The 15020-nt window shown below is 37.5% G+C and overlaps 1 long non-coding RNA gene across 1 annotated transcript; it reads left to right on the forward strand.

Moving 5' to 3' along the window:
* Positions 1–3413: 3413 nt before the first annotated feature.
* LOC146823206 (uncharacterized) lies at positions 3414–9515 on the forward strand. Its single transcript, XR_014961890.1, has 2 exons — positions 3414–5262; positions 8735–9515. It is a non-coding gene; the product is annotated as an uncharacterized LOC146823206 (long non-coding RNA).
* Positions 9516–15020: the final 5505 nt, after the last annotated feature.

Raw genomic sequence — 15020 nt, forward strand, 5'->3', positions numbered from 1 at the left:
ACATATATATAGTCTAACATAATTAAGAAAAATATCGTAAATTCTTTAGTGTGAGTATATATACTTATATATCTCTCCATGTGTATACATTCTTACTAATACATTAAAAATTAATATAATGCAAAATAAATATATATTTTGTTTTATTATTTTTCTCTATCTGTGTGTGTGTATAGATAAATAGATAGATAAATAGATATAAACACACATATATGTGTTTATATCTACCTATCTATCTATCTAAGTATATATTTACTGTATAGCATTAAATATTAGTGGAATATATTTAATTTACATTATATTAAAATTATATATTAAAATATGTAACATTTGCTACTTTAAACTTTATATAAAAAAATTGATATTTTGGGATGATATTAGTGTCAACAATAATTTTTTTGCCAATATTTTTGTACCTACCATTGTAAGTAGAGAATCACGATATAGTGGCAAGAGTTATTTTTGACAAAATATTTTTGATAATTATATTGGGTACTATGATATTGTGTCAGTGATCACTTTCTGTATATTGTTACTTAGTACCATAGATTTATTGCCCCTAACCCGTTAGCCCTTGACAGCCACAAACCATATCCCTTATATGATTTTTCTAGTTGTTGGAGGTTATTTTTGGATGTAGGTCGGGAATATTGAGTACAAAATTTTGAATGGTCACAATACTGCAACAAGAACATAGAGCAACAAAATATCAAAAGTTACGTTTGTATGCATTTTCTATGCCTATGCATATCTTGATGATATATGTATCTTCAAGGTTTGTAGGTGTGGGGTTAAGAATAGTAAATCCTTACCTCTCTTTGTGCAAATTACTTGTTCAATATTTTGTCCTTCAATATTGTGACCTTTTGATAGTTTGCCCTTGATATTCCCTGCCACAATAATGTTTTCTCAATAAATTATCAATGACAAAAACTACACAGAGGACAATAATAGCCCTTGAGCAATTCAGCAGTTCCCAGTTCAGGATCTGAGGTGAGCATATAGTCATTCTAGAAAATTAGAGAATCTCTTCTTGGCTAGGTCATAGACACTACAGCAGTCGGCAGTGGCTATCCAAATCCAATGACACATCCCATTGCATAAGCATGGATGGTGTTCTCGCATCAATAATTTACATGGGGTACTGGACATCTAACAACAGTTTCAATTGCTTGCTGAACTGCTTCCAAACTCGACTACTAATTTCCTAGGATGGAGTGAGATTCCATAAACATCTGAAACTGAAGAGAGTTATCTTATCTGGGGACTTGAAAAAGAATTGACAGACTGATGAGATGTCAATATTTATTGAATGAATGAGGAATGGTCAGAGCTGTTTTTTTTTCTTGCTCCTTCAAAAACTTGCAAGCCTTAAACATCGAAAATTGTGGAGGAATTTGGGGATCACAGTTTTAGGAGAGGTTGTGTAAGATTTATTGGCATTTAGGTCACAGGAGCTTTACTTGCACAATTAATACATCAAAGGGCTGTGGCACCTGCTTATACCAGTGAGTGCTGGAAAATATTTACCACTTACATGGACCTGTAGAGAGAACATTAACTCGGACTGCAACAGGATAATTGACTCTTCAAGAGGATTCCCACTAGGCTCCAGGAAGCTTTATGCTCAGTGAGAGGATAAAATATTTGTAGCAGGAAAATGTTCATGTTATTCTACAGTCTGTGCGTAGATGAGGAATACCTCACAAGAATTCAGGAGAACTTTAGAAAGGCATGTGCCAATATAAGGCTCCTATTGCTGGGTTAGAGCCAGATAAATATCAGGCTTGACAGGTGCAGCTACAGTCTATTCCAGTTCTGTACAGTAGAAACCATTTTGTGTAGGGAGCCATGAAGTGGTTTACATTGACAAATGTAGGTCTGGACTTTAGCTACCATAATGTGTGTGTACTGCTATACGGGTCTTTGAAAGTGGATCTGCAGAGCAGAAATGTGAGAGATAACAACCTCTTCAAGGATTTAGGCAATGGTGGTAAAACCAGAGATTGATCTGCAGTTGGCAAGTATGTTAACATTAGTTGTGGTCCTTTTGAGGAGGGGTATAATAGTAACATGCTTAATTTTGCCTGAGACGACAGTACAGCTGGAGATGATGTAGGGTGGATTGGGTTGGCTGAGCTTAGAGGGTTTTGCATTGCAGGGTCTGAATGGATGTGTAAGTAGTTGGTTTACTAGTTGGTGGGGTAGGGTGAGAGACCCACTCAAATATTAGACAAATTCCTGGTCAGGGTGAACCACTAAAGTCACTAAATAAACCAGAGCTTAACCCTCTGGTAGCTTGCACAAAGCAGTCAGCATTAACCTTAGAGGCTATTTGTAAAGTATTTATGCAGCACTTAGACAGTAATAAAGTGAAAATCCCAAACCAATTCAGAGAAATAGTGTAACTTTTAATACATAAAATGACACCAAAACAACAAACATACAAAACGTAGAAGCGGATTTATGAATTTTTAAAGCCTCAGGTAAAAGTAGCACCAAGAAGAACAGAAAGGCACTTGTGCTTGTCTGGTCACACTGGTAACATGTGTCCCGGTTACGCATAGAGGGAAAATTTCGCGAGGATTTGTCGACCGGCGCCAAAGTTATTCCAAATAGAATGTTGCGGATTTCCTATGGAAACAGGGTCCTAACTATAACTACCTACTGGCGACCGCCAGTAGGTAATATATATATATATATATATATATATATATATATATATATATATATATATATATATATATATATATATATATATATATATATATATATATATATATATATAAAGATATAGATATATATATATATATATATATATATATATATAGATATATATATAGATATAGATATATATATAGATATATATATAGATATATATTACCTACTGGCGGTCGCCAGTAGGTAGTTACAGTTAGGACCACGTTTCCATAGGAAATCCGCAACATTCTATTTTGAATAACTTTGGCGCCGGTCGACGAATCCTCGCGAATTTTTCAAAATAGGTGGGGCGCTATGCTCCGCTCCTTCCCTGAAAGTCTCGGGGGGATTCGTCAAGCGGGGGCTGAGATAAAAGGGGGGTCCCAAAACGCGTTTTTCCCATGCATTTTTCCATAGGACCTTTAGACAGGGCTACAGCCCGAACGGCTGAACAGAATTACTAGAAATTTGGCAGAGAGGTAGTCCTCAGGTCAAGGAAGTGCCTTTTGTAGGTTTGGTGTAAATCTGTTCAGTAGATTCTGAGAAAATAGCCTTTAAATCAATATATATATCTGAGCCAGCTTACGGTGCGCTTACGGTACGCTTACCGTACGCGTACGGTGGCGTGCGCGAGCGCGATTCTGATTGGCTCTTAGATCTTAGTAAACATTCGAATCGGTCGAAACCAGGAAGCGGCGGCCGCCATTTCGTGTGTTTCACTCAGAAAAAAAAGAGTGATAACAAGAAAAGGGGGCAAGGAGGAGAGTTACAGACCCCCTAACATTTGTAAGGGGGTCAAAGAAGGACAGAAAAGTACAAAGAAAACATTTATTGATTTTAAAAAAAATCGCGGGGTACGCGTACGGTAAGCGTACGGTAAAAAAAAAAAAGAAATGAAATGCAGATTTAAGTGTTTAGATATTAGGGGGCTCTAAAAAGAGCCGTTGTGTTTATGAAGTGATTATTTAGTGGTACCTACAAGTAAGTACCGATGCAGAGTCTAAGGTTCAAGAGGAAGACTCTGTTCCCTTCATCATTGAAGTGCACACCATCTCCTCTATAAATGTCTTGCATGTCGTAACGCAAGTTGTTGTGGTAAATGGAACCCATACCATAGTCACGGAGGAAAGCAGAAACAGATTTGTTGACGTGCTTTCTTGCTTTGTCAATCTGCGGACAGAAATGATTGGACCAGTTCCATTTTTGCCTTTGGCATATGTTAGAAAACACAAAGGCAGTTTTAGGGAAAAGTGAAAACAGTTGTGCAAAGGTGTCCTTCATAAGCATTTCCAGACCTACCCCAGTCAAAGTGCCTAGGTCATTGCCACCACAGTGCACTATTATGAGGTCAGGGTGTTGGTTTTGCATGAAGGATTTCACCAATGGCATCAATTGGTGCCACTTTAACCCTCTCTGACCAATCCATTTAATGTCTACATTTGGCAAAGCAAGGTCTCTCACCATACCTGTTTTCTCTGCAAACTTTTCACTCCAGAAGACATAGCTGTGTCCTACAATCCATACTGTGAACATCTTCCAAGGAGATCTGGATGCACTCAGGAGGTGTATTTCAGTAGAATGGTAAAAAGAAATGAAAGACAGTTTGGAAATGGAGGCATACATATTTTTTTTTTTTTAAAAGAACTGATTGGCTGTTTCATACCATTCTACACTAAAAACTAGGCTGTATGTGTAAATTTATATAAGCATGTTTTGTATTGGTACAGAAAAATGTGTTACCAAAGAACAGTACTGTGGATTTGCTGTTAGGTTTGAAAAGTCAAGCACTCTTGCTCTGTGAAATTGAAACATTGTTTGGTGAACTTCTGACCTAACTCCACACAGCAGTGTTCCATGAGCTGTTGCTATGGTAGCAGGCAGAAGTCAAGTTGGGGGAAGGGTACTAGGCAGAAGTCAAGTTGGGGGAAGGGTACTTTTGGAAAAGGGTTGGTTTTCAACCAATAGAAATGTGTGATTACATTTGAAAAAAAGGGGGAAGCACTGAGATTTGAAATTAACATGTATATGTGTGGAAAAAGAGAGGGAAAGTTTGCCATTATCTGGTTCTGCTGAGAGGAGAGAGGTGTAAAGAACAGAGATCCTGGCTCTGATAATCTGCTGTTTGAGTGCCACATTTCTTTCACAACTAACTAATTTTAAAGGTGAGTTTAGAGTTTGAGAGGGGATGTATATGGTAAATTAAGAAATGAATAATAGAAATGCAATTCTTTTTGTTGAAGTTGTGTTTATTATTTTCTGTTTTGGGAGAAATTTAAATGTGAGGAACATGTAAAATAATATGGACTATGTTTTCACGATAAATTAAGGTGTACTGGTATAAAAAAAGAATAGTTTAAGGGTTTGAGGTTGGACTCAGTAATGCAAATACATACAGCATCACTAAGGCTGGTTGCCCTTGCTGGAGTGTAGGCAGTCACCCAGGTTACAAATGGTGCTGGTCTGAAAAAGCAGTTTGGACATGTGCTTTTTTAAGAATCTGAAAAGTGGATTCATAATGTGTCAGTCTGTAAAAGTGATTATCACTTGCCAAAAAAAAGAGTAGTAAGTGTGCTTTCAAATTGGCAAAGAAATTTCGTTTTGTGACTAATGTGAAAACATGACTCTGTGTGCAAATAGGAATTACAGGCAGAGATTTATTGCGTATTGCTCTGGTGATTTCACAGTTGCATTAGATGGAAAGGGGGAGCCATTTTTTGGTGCAGAAGCAGACTCTTAGCACACACCCAGCTGCTTACCATGTGGAATCATGCACAGTATTCACAAGCGAGTGGGGTTTGAGGTTTCAGTCAGTAATGCAAATACATTCAGCATCACTAAGGCTGGTTGCCCTTGCTGGAGTGTAGGCAGTCACCCAGGTTACAAATGGTGCTGGTCTGAAAAAGCAGTTTGGACATGTGCTTTTTTAAGAATCTGAAAAGTGGATTCATAATGTGTCAGTCTGTAAAAGTGATTATCACTTGCCAAAAAAAAGAGTAGTAAGTGTGCTTTCAAATTGGCAAAGAAATTTCGTTTTGTGACTAATGTGAAAACATGACTCTGTGTGCAAAGAGGAATTATAGACAGAGATTTATTGCGTATTGCTCTGGTGATTTCACAGTTGCATTAGATGGAAAGGGGGTGCCATTTTTTGGTGCAGAAGCAGACTCTTAGCACACACCCAGCTGCTTACCATGTGGAATCATGCACAGTATTCACAAGCAAGTGGGGTTTGAGGTTTCAGTCAGTAATGCAAATACATTCAGCATCACTAAGGCTGGTTGCCCTTGCTGGAGTGTAGGCAGTCACCCAGGTTACAAATGGTGCTGGTCTGAAAAAGCAGTTTGGACATGTGCTTTTTTAAGAATCTGAAAAGTGGATTCATAATGTGTCAGTCTGTAAAAGTGTTTATCACTTGCCAAAAAAAAGAGTAGTAAGTGTGCTTTCAAATTGGCAAAGAAATTTCGTTTTGTGACTAATGTGAAAACATGACTCTGTGTGCAAATAGGAATTACAGGCAGAGATTTATTGCGTATTGCTCTGGTGATTTCACAGTTGCATTAGATGGAAAGGGGGAGCCATTTTTTGGCGCAGAAGCAGACTCTTAGCACACACCCAGCTGCTTACCATGTGGAATCATGCACAGTATTCACAAGCGAGTGGGGTTTGAGGTTTCAGTCAGTAATGCAAATACATTCAGCATCACTAAGGCTGGTTGCCCTTGCTGGAGTGTAGGCAGTCACCCAGGTTACAAATGGTGCTGGTCTGAAAAAGCAGTTTGGACATGTGCTTTTTTAAGAATCTGAAAAGTGGATTCATAATGTGTCAGTCTGTAAAAGTGTTTATCACTTGCCAAAAAAAAGAGTAGTAAGTGTGCTTTCAAATTGGCAAAGAAATTTCGTTTTGTGACTAATGTGAAAACATGACTCTGTGTGCAAATAGGAATTACAGGCAGAGATTTATTGCGTATTGCTCTGGTGATTTCACAGTTGCATTAGATGGAAAGGGGGAGCCATTTTTTGGCGCAGAAGCAGACTCTTAGCACACACCCAGCTGCTTACCATGTGGAATCATGCACAGTATTCACAAGCGAGTGGGGTTTGAGGTTTCAGTCAGTAATGCAAATACATTCAGCATCACTAAGGCTGGTTGCCCTTGCTGGAGTGTAGGCAGTCACCCAGGTTACAAATGGTGCTGGTCTGAAAAAGCAGTTTGGACATGTGCTTTTTAAAAAATCTGAAAAGTGGATTCATAATGTGTCAGTCTGTAAAAGTGTTTATCACTTGCCAAAAAAAAGAGTAGTAAGTGTGCTTTCAAATTGGCAAAGAAATTTCGTTTTGTGACTAATGTGAAAACATGACTCTGTGTGCAAAGAGGAATTACAGGCAGAGATTTATTGCGTATTGCTCTGGTGATTTCACAGTTGCATTAGATGGAAAGGGGGAGCCATTTTTTGGTGCAGAAGCAGACTCTTAGCACACACCCAGCTGCTTCCCATGTGGAATCATGCACAGTATTCACAAGCGAGTGGGGTTTGAGGTTTCAGTTAGTAATGCAAATACATTCAGCATCACTAAGGCTGGTTGCCCTTGCTGGAGTGTAGGCAGTCACCCAGGTTACAAATGGTGCTGGTCTGAAAAAGCAGTTTGGACATGTGCTTTTTTAAGAATCTGAAAAGTGGATTCATAATGTGTCAGTCTGTAAAAGTGATTATCACTTGCCAAAAAAAAGAGTAGTAAGTGTGCTTTCAAATTGGCAAAGAAATTTCGTTTTGTGACTAATGTGAAAACATGACTCTGTGTGCAAATAGGAATTACAGGCAGAGATTTATTGCGTATTGCTCTGGTGATTTCACAGTTGCATTAGATGGAAAGGGGGAGCCATTTTTTGGCGCAGAAGCAGACTCTTAGCACACACCCAGCTGCTTACCATGTGGAATCATGCACAGTATTCACAAGCGAGTGGGGTTTGAGGTTTCAGTCAGTAATGCAAATACATTCAGCATCACTAAGGCTGGTTGCCCTTGCTGGAGTGTAGGCAGTCACCCAGGTTACAAATGGTGCTGGTCTGAAAAAGCAGTTTGGACATGTGCTTTTTTAAGAATCTGAAAAGTGGATTCATAATGTGTCAGTCTGTAAAAGTGATTATCACTTGCCAAAAAAAAGAGTAGTAAGTGTGCTTTCAAATTGGCAAAGAAATTTCGTTTTGTGACTAATGTGAAAACATGACTCTGTGTGCAAATAGGAATTACAGGCAGAGATTTATTGCGTATTGCTCTGGTGATTTCACAGTTGCATTAGATGGAAAGGGGGAGCCATTTTTTGGTGCAGAAGCAGACTCTTAGCACACACCCAGCTGCTTACCATGTGGAATCATGCACAGTATTCACAAGCGAGTGGGGTTTGAGGTTTCAGTCAGTAATGCAAATACATTCAGCATCACTAAGGCTGGTTGCCCTTGCTGGAGTGTAGGCAGTCACCCAGGTTACAAATGGTGCTGGTCTGAAAAAGCAGTTTGGACATGTGCTTTTTTAAGAATCTGAAAAGTGGATTCATAATGTGTCAGTCTGTAAAAGTGATTATCACTTGCCAAAAAAAAGAGTAGTAAGTGTGCTTTCAAATTGGCAAAGAAATTTCGTTTTGTGACTAATGTGAAAACATGACTCTGTGTGCAAATAGGAATTACAGGCAGAGATTTATTGCGTATTGCTCTGGTGATTTCACAGTTGCATTAGATGGAAAGGGGGAGCCATTTTTTGGTGCAGAAGCAGACTCTTAGCACACACCCAGCTGCTTACCATGTGGAATCATGCACAGTATTCACAAGCGAGTGGGGTTTGAGGTTTCAGTCAGTAATGCAAATACATTCAGCATCACTAAGGCTGGTTGCCCTTGCTGGAGTGTAGGCAGTCACCCAGGTTACAAATGGTGCTGGTCTGAAAAAGCAGTTTGGACATGTGCTTTTTTAAGAATCTGAAAAGTGGATTCATAATGTGTCAGTCTGTAAAAGTGATTATCACTTGCCAAAAAAAAAGTAGTAAGTGTGCTTTCAAATTGGCAAAGAAATTTCGTTTTGTGACTAATGTGAAAACATGACTCTGTGTGCAAATAGGAATTACAGGCAGAGATTTATTGCGTATTGCTCTGGTGATTTCACAGTTGCATTAGATGGAAAGGGGGAGCCATTTTTTGGTGCAGAAGCAGACTCTTAGCACACACCCAGCTGCTTACCATGTGGAATCATGCACAGTATTCACAAGCGAGTGGGGTTTGAGGTTTCAGTCAGTAATGCAAATACATTCAGCATCACTAAGGCTGGTTGCCCTTGCTGGAGTGTAGGCAGTCACCCAGGTTACAAATGGTGCTGGTCTGAAAAAGCAGTTTGGACATGTGCTTTTTAAAAAATCTGAAAAGTGGATTCATAATGTGTCAGTCTGTAAAAGTGATTATCACTTGCCAAAAAAAAGAGTAGTAAGTGTGCTTTCAAATTGGCAAAGAAATTTCGTTTTGTGACTAATGTGAAAACAAATGTAGTAATATATTTAAATAAAATAAAGGAATTTTTTTTTAGTTTTTTTCAGGTATTGCTGAAGAGCAGTGAACAAAATTTAAGATGCCTACAAAATCCAGAGTAAAGAAAGACCACAAAAAAAACCTATATTTGAAGACAACTGGAGGACCTAAGTTAGTTGGAGATGCTCATGTTGGGAAAAAGAAAAAATCTTCTGGTAAGCAGACAAAAAAATTTTTAAAGAACATATTCAAAAAAAGGAAAAATGTACAAAATGTCTGTACTGGAAAGAATGTTTTCAATAGAAATGGACAGGAAAAAATTGAGAATTTAGTTAATGCAAATATACCTTCTGCAACTAAAAAGATTAACTTAAACAGAAAAACAGCGTTTAAAGAGATACGTAGAAAAATGTTTCAGAGAAGAGTTATGTCCAATTTGATAAAGGATGTGAAGAAATATAAGCAAAAGGCTAAGTTTTATAAGAGAAAAAAAGAAATTGAAGCCATTGCAACAAAGGCATTAGAATTAAAAAGGAAACTATTCATTTTAATTTTGAATAGGATGCGTACATTAGACAAAATGGTTAATGTACTGAAATCACAAAGCAAAAGGAAAAGAGTAGTGAACAGAACAAACTTTTCTAAAGTGTTTTTAGGAAAATGGATGCATAGTTCAAGTAGTGAACCTTTTTTTAATGAAGAGAGTTATTTTCAAAGTAATAGTTTGCTGCATGCAGTTGACACCAGAGGTCGTGCTTATGAAGTGAAAAATGGTTGCATAATGGAGAAGGAGATAATGGTTCCAAGAGATGAGGTACAAGTGATGGCGGATGAGGCTATGGGGAGACGTCCTAAAGCCCCAGTGTACACTTGGAATTGTAGTAGTATTTGCACTGTGCGTCAGGAATCTATTGATAAATTTCGTGAGTTTCTAAGAGAATATAGTAAAAAAAAAGTGTAAAACAGAAGATTAAGGTGCTTCAAAGTCTGGATCCATGCAGAGTGAGAGAGAATACTGGTTTGCAGGGTCATTCTCTGGCTTGTCTATCTAGAAAAGTGTGTAATAGTGTTTTCCATCATTTTAGGATGCTGGCTGTTCATCATACTGAAATGAGAAAGTTTGTGAGACGGTTGTATTTTGCTAAAAGTCCAGCAATAAAGTTAGATGAATTGAATAGGGCTCTGTTCCGTGGAACGGTATCAGATGTAGAGAAGGTTGTTGATGAAATTCAGTTTTGTTACTTTGGTCCTGAACAAAACAGTGCAGAGAAGGACACAGTAAATGAGGAAGAAGTGGAAGAGAATGTAGAACCCTCTGTAAGTAAGACATTTAATGATCACATAACAAAATTTGCAATAATCTCTAATGAAAGACCAAATATTACTTGTATTTGTTGCCGCAGAACTCATTATAGAAAACAAACTAGGAATGTTGATCTCTACAGAAAGAGTGAAAATGAAGATAATTATAAGTGGAAGGATTTTGCCACATATATATTTCTTGAAAATTGTTTTGAATTGGGTGAAGATCAGCGTATTTGTAAATACTGTTACAACAAGTTAGAGGAAAATAGAATGCCGACCAGAGCTGTACATAATAATTTAGAATTGGATGCTATTCCTGCTGAACTTTCTGAATTAAATACATATGAGTCTATACTCATTCAATGTGTTCATCCGTTCCAGACCATAGTACGTATGGAGCCCAAAACTGGTAAATTACCTCCTTCAGATTTACTGAGAGGTTTAAAAGGTAGAGTGGTGTATTTGCCCTTGGATTTGAAAAAAAATATGGAAACTATTGATGCGGATACTTTGGAAACTGAACCATTAATTATTCTGGTTAATGGTGTACCTACAAAGAATAAGAAGATTTGGCAGGAGCTGGTAGATGTACGGAAAGTACAAAGAGCAAATTTGTATTTGAAAAGGAATAACAAATGGTATGAATCAATTTATATAGAAGAAGAAGAAGAAGAAGATTTACAAGAAGACACAGAAACACCAACTGGACAAATTGAAAAAGTGGACAAGTCAAAGGAAGAAGAAATTTATGAACATTTTAGCATACATCCTCTTCATTCAAAAGAAGTTATGGGAGACAATATTGATCTATTTCAGATGAAGAAAGCAAAAGGAACTCCCGTGAGTGTATGGGAGAAGAGGTTGGAAGCTCGATGTTTTCCCCAGCTGTTTCCTAAAGGAAAAGGAGGACGATACGATGAACGTCCGGAACAGATTCCAGCTTCTGAGTATCGGACTACAAGACTATATGCTGAAGATCCCAGATTTCGACAAAGTATTCCTTATTTGTTCCATCTTTTATTTGAAAGCGACTTGTCTGCATTGTCTTATGCAGTAAATCACATTTTAAAAAGTGGAGTACATTTACAAAATGTGTCTGCTAAGGATTTTATGGAGAAAGTGCAGCACCGAGATGATCATTTGGAAACACAACTGATCAATCTGATGGCTTGTCAGCGTGGGACAAATGAATATTGGTACCGACGCCATGGTGAATTAAAATGCATGTTACGGAATTTAGGAACACCAACATGGTTCGTTACCCTAAGCTGTGCGGAGTACGCTTGGGATGATTTACTGGATTTTCTACGAGAGGCAAATTCAAACATTAAAAACATCTAATACAAGACAGCAGGAGAACTGTGCTCATTGGATCCGGTTAATGTTTGCAGATATTTCAATCATAGATTTGAGGCTATGATGTCGTTCATCTGCAATAAAAAAAATCCACCTCTAGGAGAAGTAGTGGATTTCTTTTGGAGAAAAGAGTACCAGGCAAGAGGTGCTCCTCATATTCATATGCTGTTGTGGATCAAGGATGCCCCAAAGTTTGGAACAGATACTGATGAAGCAGTGTTATCTTACATTGAAGAATATGCAACATGTGCTATACCAAAAAGCACAGAAGAGAAAAAGTTAAAGGAGCAAGTTTTACGTTTCCAAAGTCATCGGTGTGGAAAATACTGTCGACGGAAATACAAGAGCAAAGATAAATACTACACTAAATGTCGATTTGGATTTTCTAGACCTGTTCTTTCAAATGGAAGAGTAAACAGTTTTATGTCATCTGTGAGACATACTATCACAAGAAAATCACCTAAGAATACCTACAACCTTAAAAGAAAAGAAGAATCAAAAAATATAAATGACTACAACCCAGTGATTTTATCCATGTGGAACGCTAACATGGATATACAGTATGTAGCTGACAATTCCATTGCTGTTGCTCGATATGTAACGTCTTACATTACGAAATCAGAAAAAACAGAATTGAAGGAAATGTGGGAAGAGATTTCTCACGAGAAAACTGTCAGTAAGAAGCTGTACAGTTTCAGTTTGAAGATGTTATCGCATCGAGAAATTGGATCCTACGAATGTTCAGATAGGTTATCTTCTGCAAGTCTCTACTCGAAATCAAGAAGAATAATTTGGGCAAGTTTAGGCCTTGCAGCAATGAGAAATCGGGTACTGAAATCTGTTGGAGAAATTAAATATTTGGCCGAGAATGACCCAGAAAGTACAGATATTTTGAAATCAAACATGTTGGACACATATTATCCCAAGAGAAGTCATCATCTGGAGAACATGTGTCTCTATGAAGTGCTGCAGAACTACATTTATTCACGGAAAGCCACAGAAGACATCAACAATGGAAAATATAAAGTCATTGATGAGGAAGGATGTTTGGTGAAGCAAACAAAAGGAAGTTTGATAAATCACAGGAAGCTGAGTTGCGACACTACTGACAAAAAGGAATTTTACTACTTGGCTCTTTTACAGCTGTTTAAACCATGGCGTACAGAGGATGAACTACTGGGAGAATTTCAAAGCTATGAAGATTCTTTTAATGCTTGCAAAGACAGCATACAATGCAGTACATTCTCAACTTATCTGCAAATGTTAAATGAAGAAATTGAACAGGAAACTACAATTGCAGCAGAAATAGCTAGAGACAGTTCTCAGGACAGCCAAAGTTCAGGAACACTCAGTCAAGATCCCCTAGGACAACCAATCGTTGAAAATGAAGCATCAATAGCCATGAATGAAGTGGAAACGGCTATGAATCAAGCTCAAGAAGAATTTATAGACTTACAAAATTTGGAAAGACAACTGAACGAAGAGCAGCAACAAATTTATGAAGAGATCAGAAACAAAATTGATCACGGATTTCTACATGAAAAAAAAGAGTGCTCATGCACATCATTTCATCCAATCAGGATGTATGTAAGCGGACAAGCTGGAACTGGAAAAAGTTTCCTTATAAAAGTCATCAGAAGCTACCTACAGCAAAAAACGGATTCTACTTTGTCTTGTGTGGTTACTGCTCCAACTGGGTTAGCAGCATATAACATAAAAGGAATCACTTTACATCGTTTGCTAATGTTACCAGTGGAGCATGAGAACAAAATACAATACAACAAGCTAACTGGAGAAGCATGCTTGGAAGTTTCAAGAGTATTGAAGAAGATGCAAGTTCTCATTATTGATGAGGTGAGCATGGTATCAAACTTAATGCTTGCCTTTGTGCATTTAAGAATGCAGCAAATTCTGAAGACAGACTATGACGTGTTATTTGGAGGAAAACACTTCATAGTTTTTGGAGATCTTTTGCAACTTACTCCAGTTAAAGGACAACCAGTGTTTAATACTGTGACACATGAAGACACGAAGAAGTCATTGGGAAGCATCGGTAATACAAATATTTGGTCCTTCTTTGAGTACAAGGAACTTACTACTAATATGAGGCAAGCAAACGATGAAGAATATGGAAGTATTCTGAAAGATATCAGAATTGGACTACTCACTGAAGCTGGCAAAAAAGCATTACAGAGTCGGCTGCTACATAATTTATTTCCAAAGGAAGAAATAGTTGCAGAGAAGATATACAAGAACATTGCAGAAAACAAAAGTGTCATCTGCTTAATGCCAACTCTACATGAATGCTCAATATTCAATGAGGAGCTTTTGAAATTGGAAAAGGAAGATATCAGGAAATTGGAAGCAGTGGACAAAATTGAGGATGGAAGAATTACTGTCACATTAACAGGCACACTGAAAAATAAATTGGATTCACTAGAGAAGAACATTTCCAAAACAGCTGGATTAGAAAAAAATCTATATGTTTGCATGAACTGTAGAGTATTTTTAAGGAGAAATTTGGATGTTGAAAAAGGTTTAGTTAATGGAGCTATGGGAAGAGTTGTGGGTTTTATTAATTATCAGAAAAAAGATGGAATTCAATGTTTAAAAATAAAATTTGATCAGATAGAAGAAGTTAAAGACATTTGTCGTTGTTCAGTTCGTTTCATGCTTGTGAAAGATTTATATGTACGTAGGAAGCAGTTTCCGTTTTCTCTAGCATATGCTGTAACTATTCACAAGTCTCAAGGATTGACTGTAGATTGTGCATTTGTGAACATTGGTTCAACTGTGTTCAAAGAAGGTATGGCATATGTTGCTTTGTCACGAGTGAAAACATTATCAGGTTTATTCATGATAGACTTTGATGATTCAAAAGTTAGTGCTGATACAAATTGTGTAAAGGAGTATAATAGATTAAGAAGAAGCTATGCTCCTCATTTAGGTCAGTATCCTGTGTTGGAGAAACGTGTAGTTTCTCGTAAAAGGAGAAATGAGAATATCTGTAATGAAGATGTAGAGAGGAGGAAAAAAAGAGGAGTGATGTAATTGCAAGCAAAAAGAATAAGGAAAATGAAGAACAGGTTGTAGGATGTCATTTTGAAAATAGCTCTGGTGTCAACTGCTACGCAAATGTAGTGCTGAATG

Source organism: Triturus cristatus, chromosome 5_2 (assembly GCF_964204655.1).
Source record: "Triturus cristatus chromosome 5_2, aTriCri1.1, whole genome shotgun sequence".
In the NCBI taxonomy this organism is placed as follows: domain Eukaryota; kingdom Metazoa; phylum Chordata; class Amphibia; order Caudata; family Salamandridae; genus Triturus; species Triturus cristatus.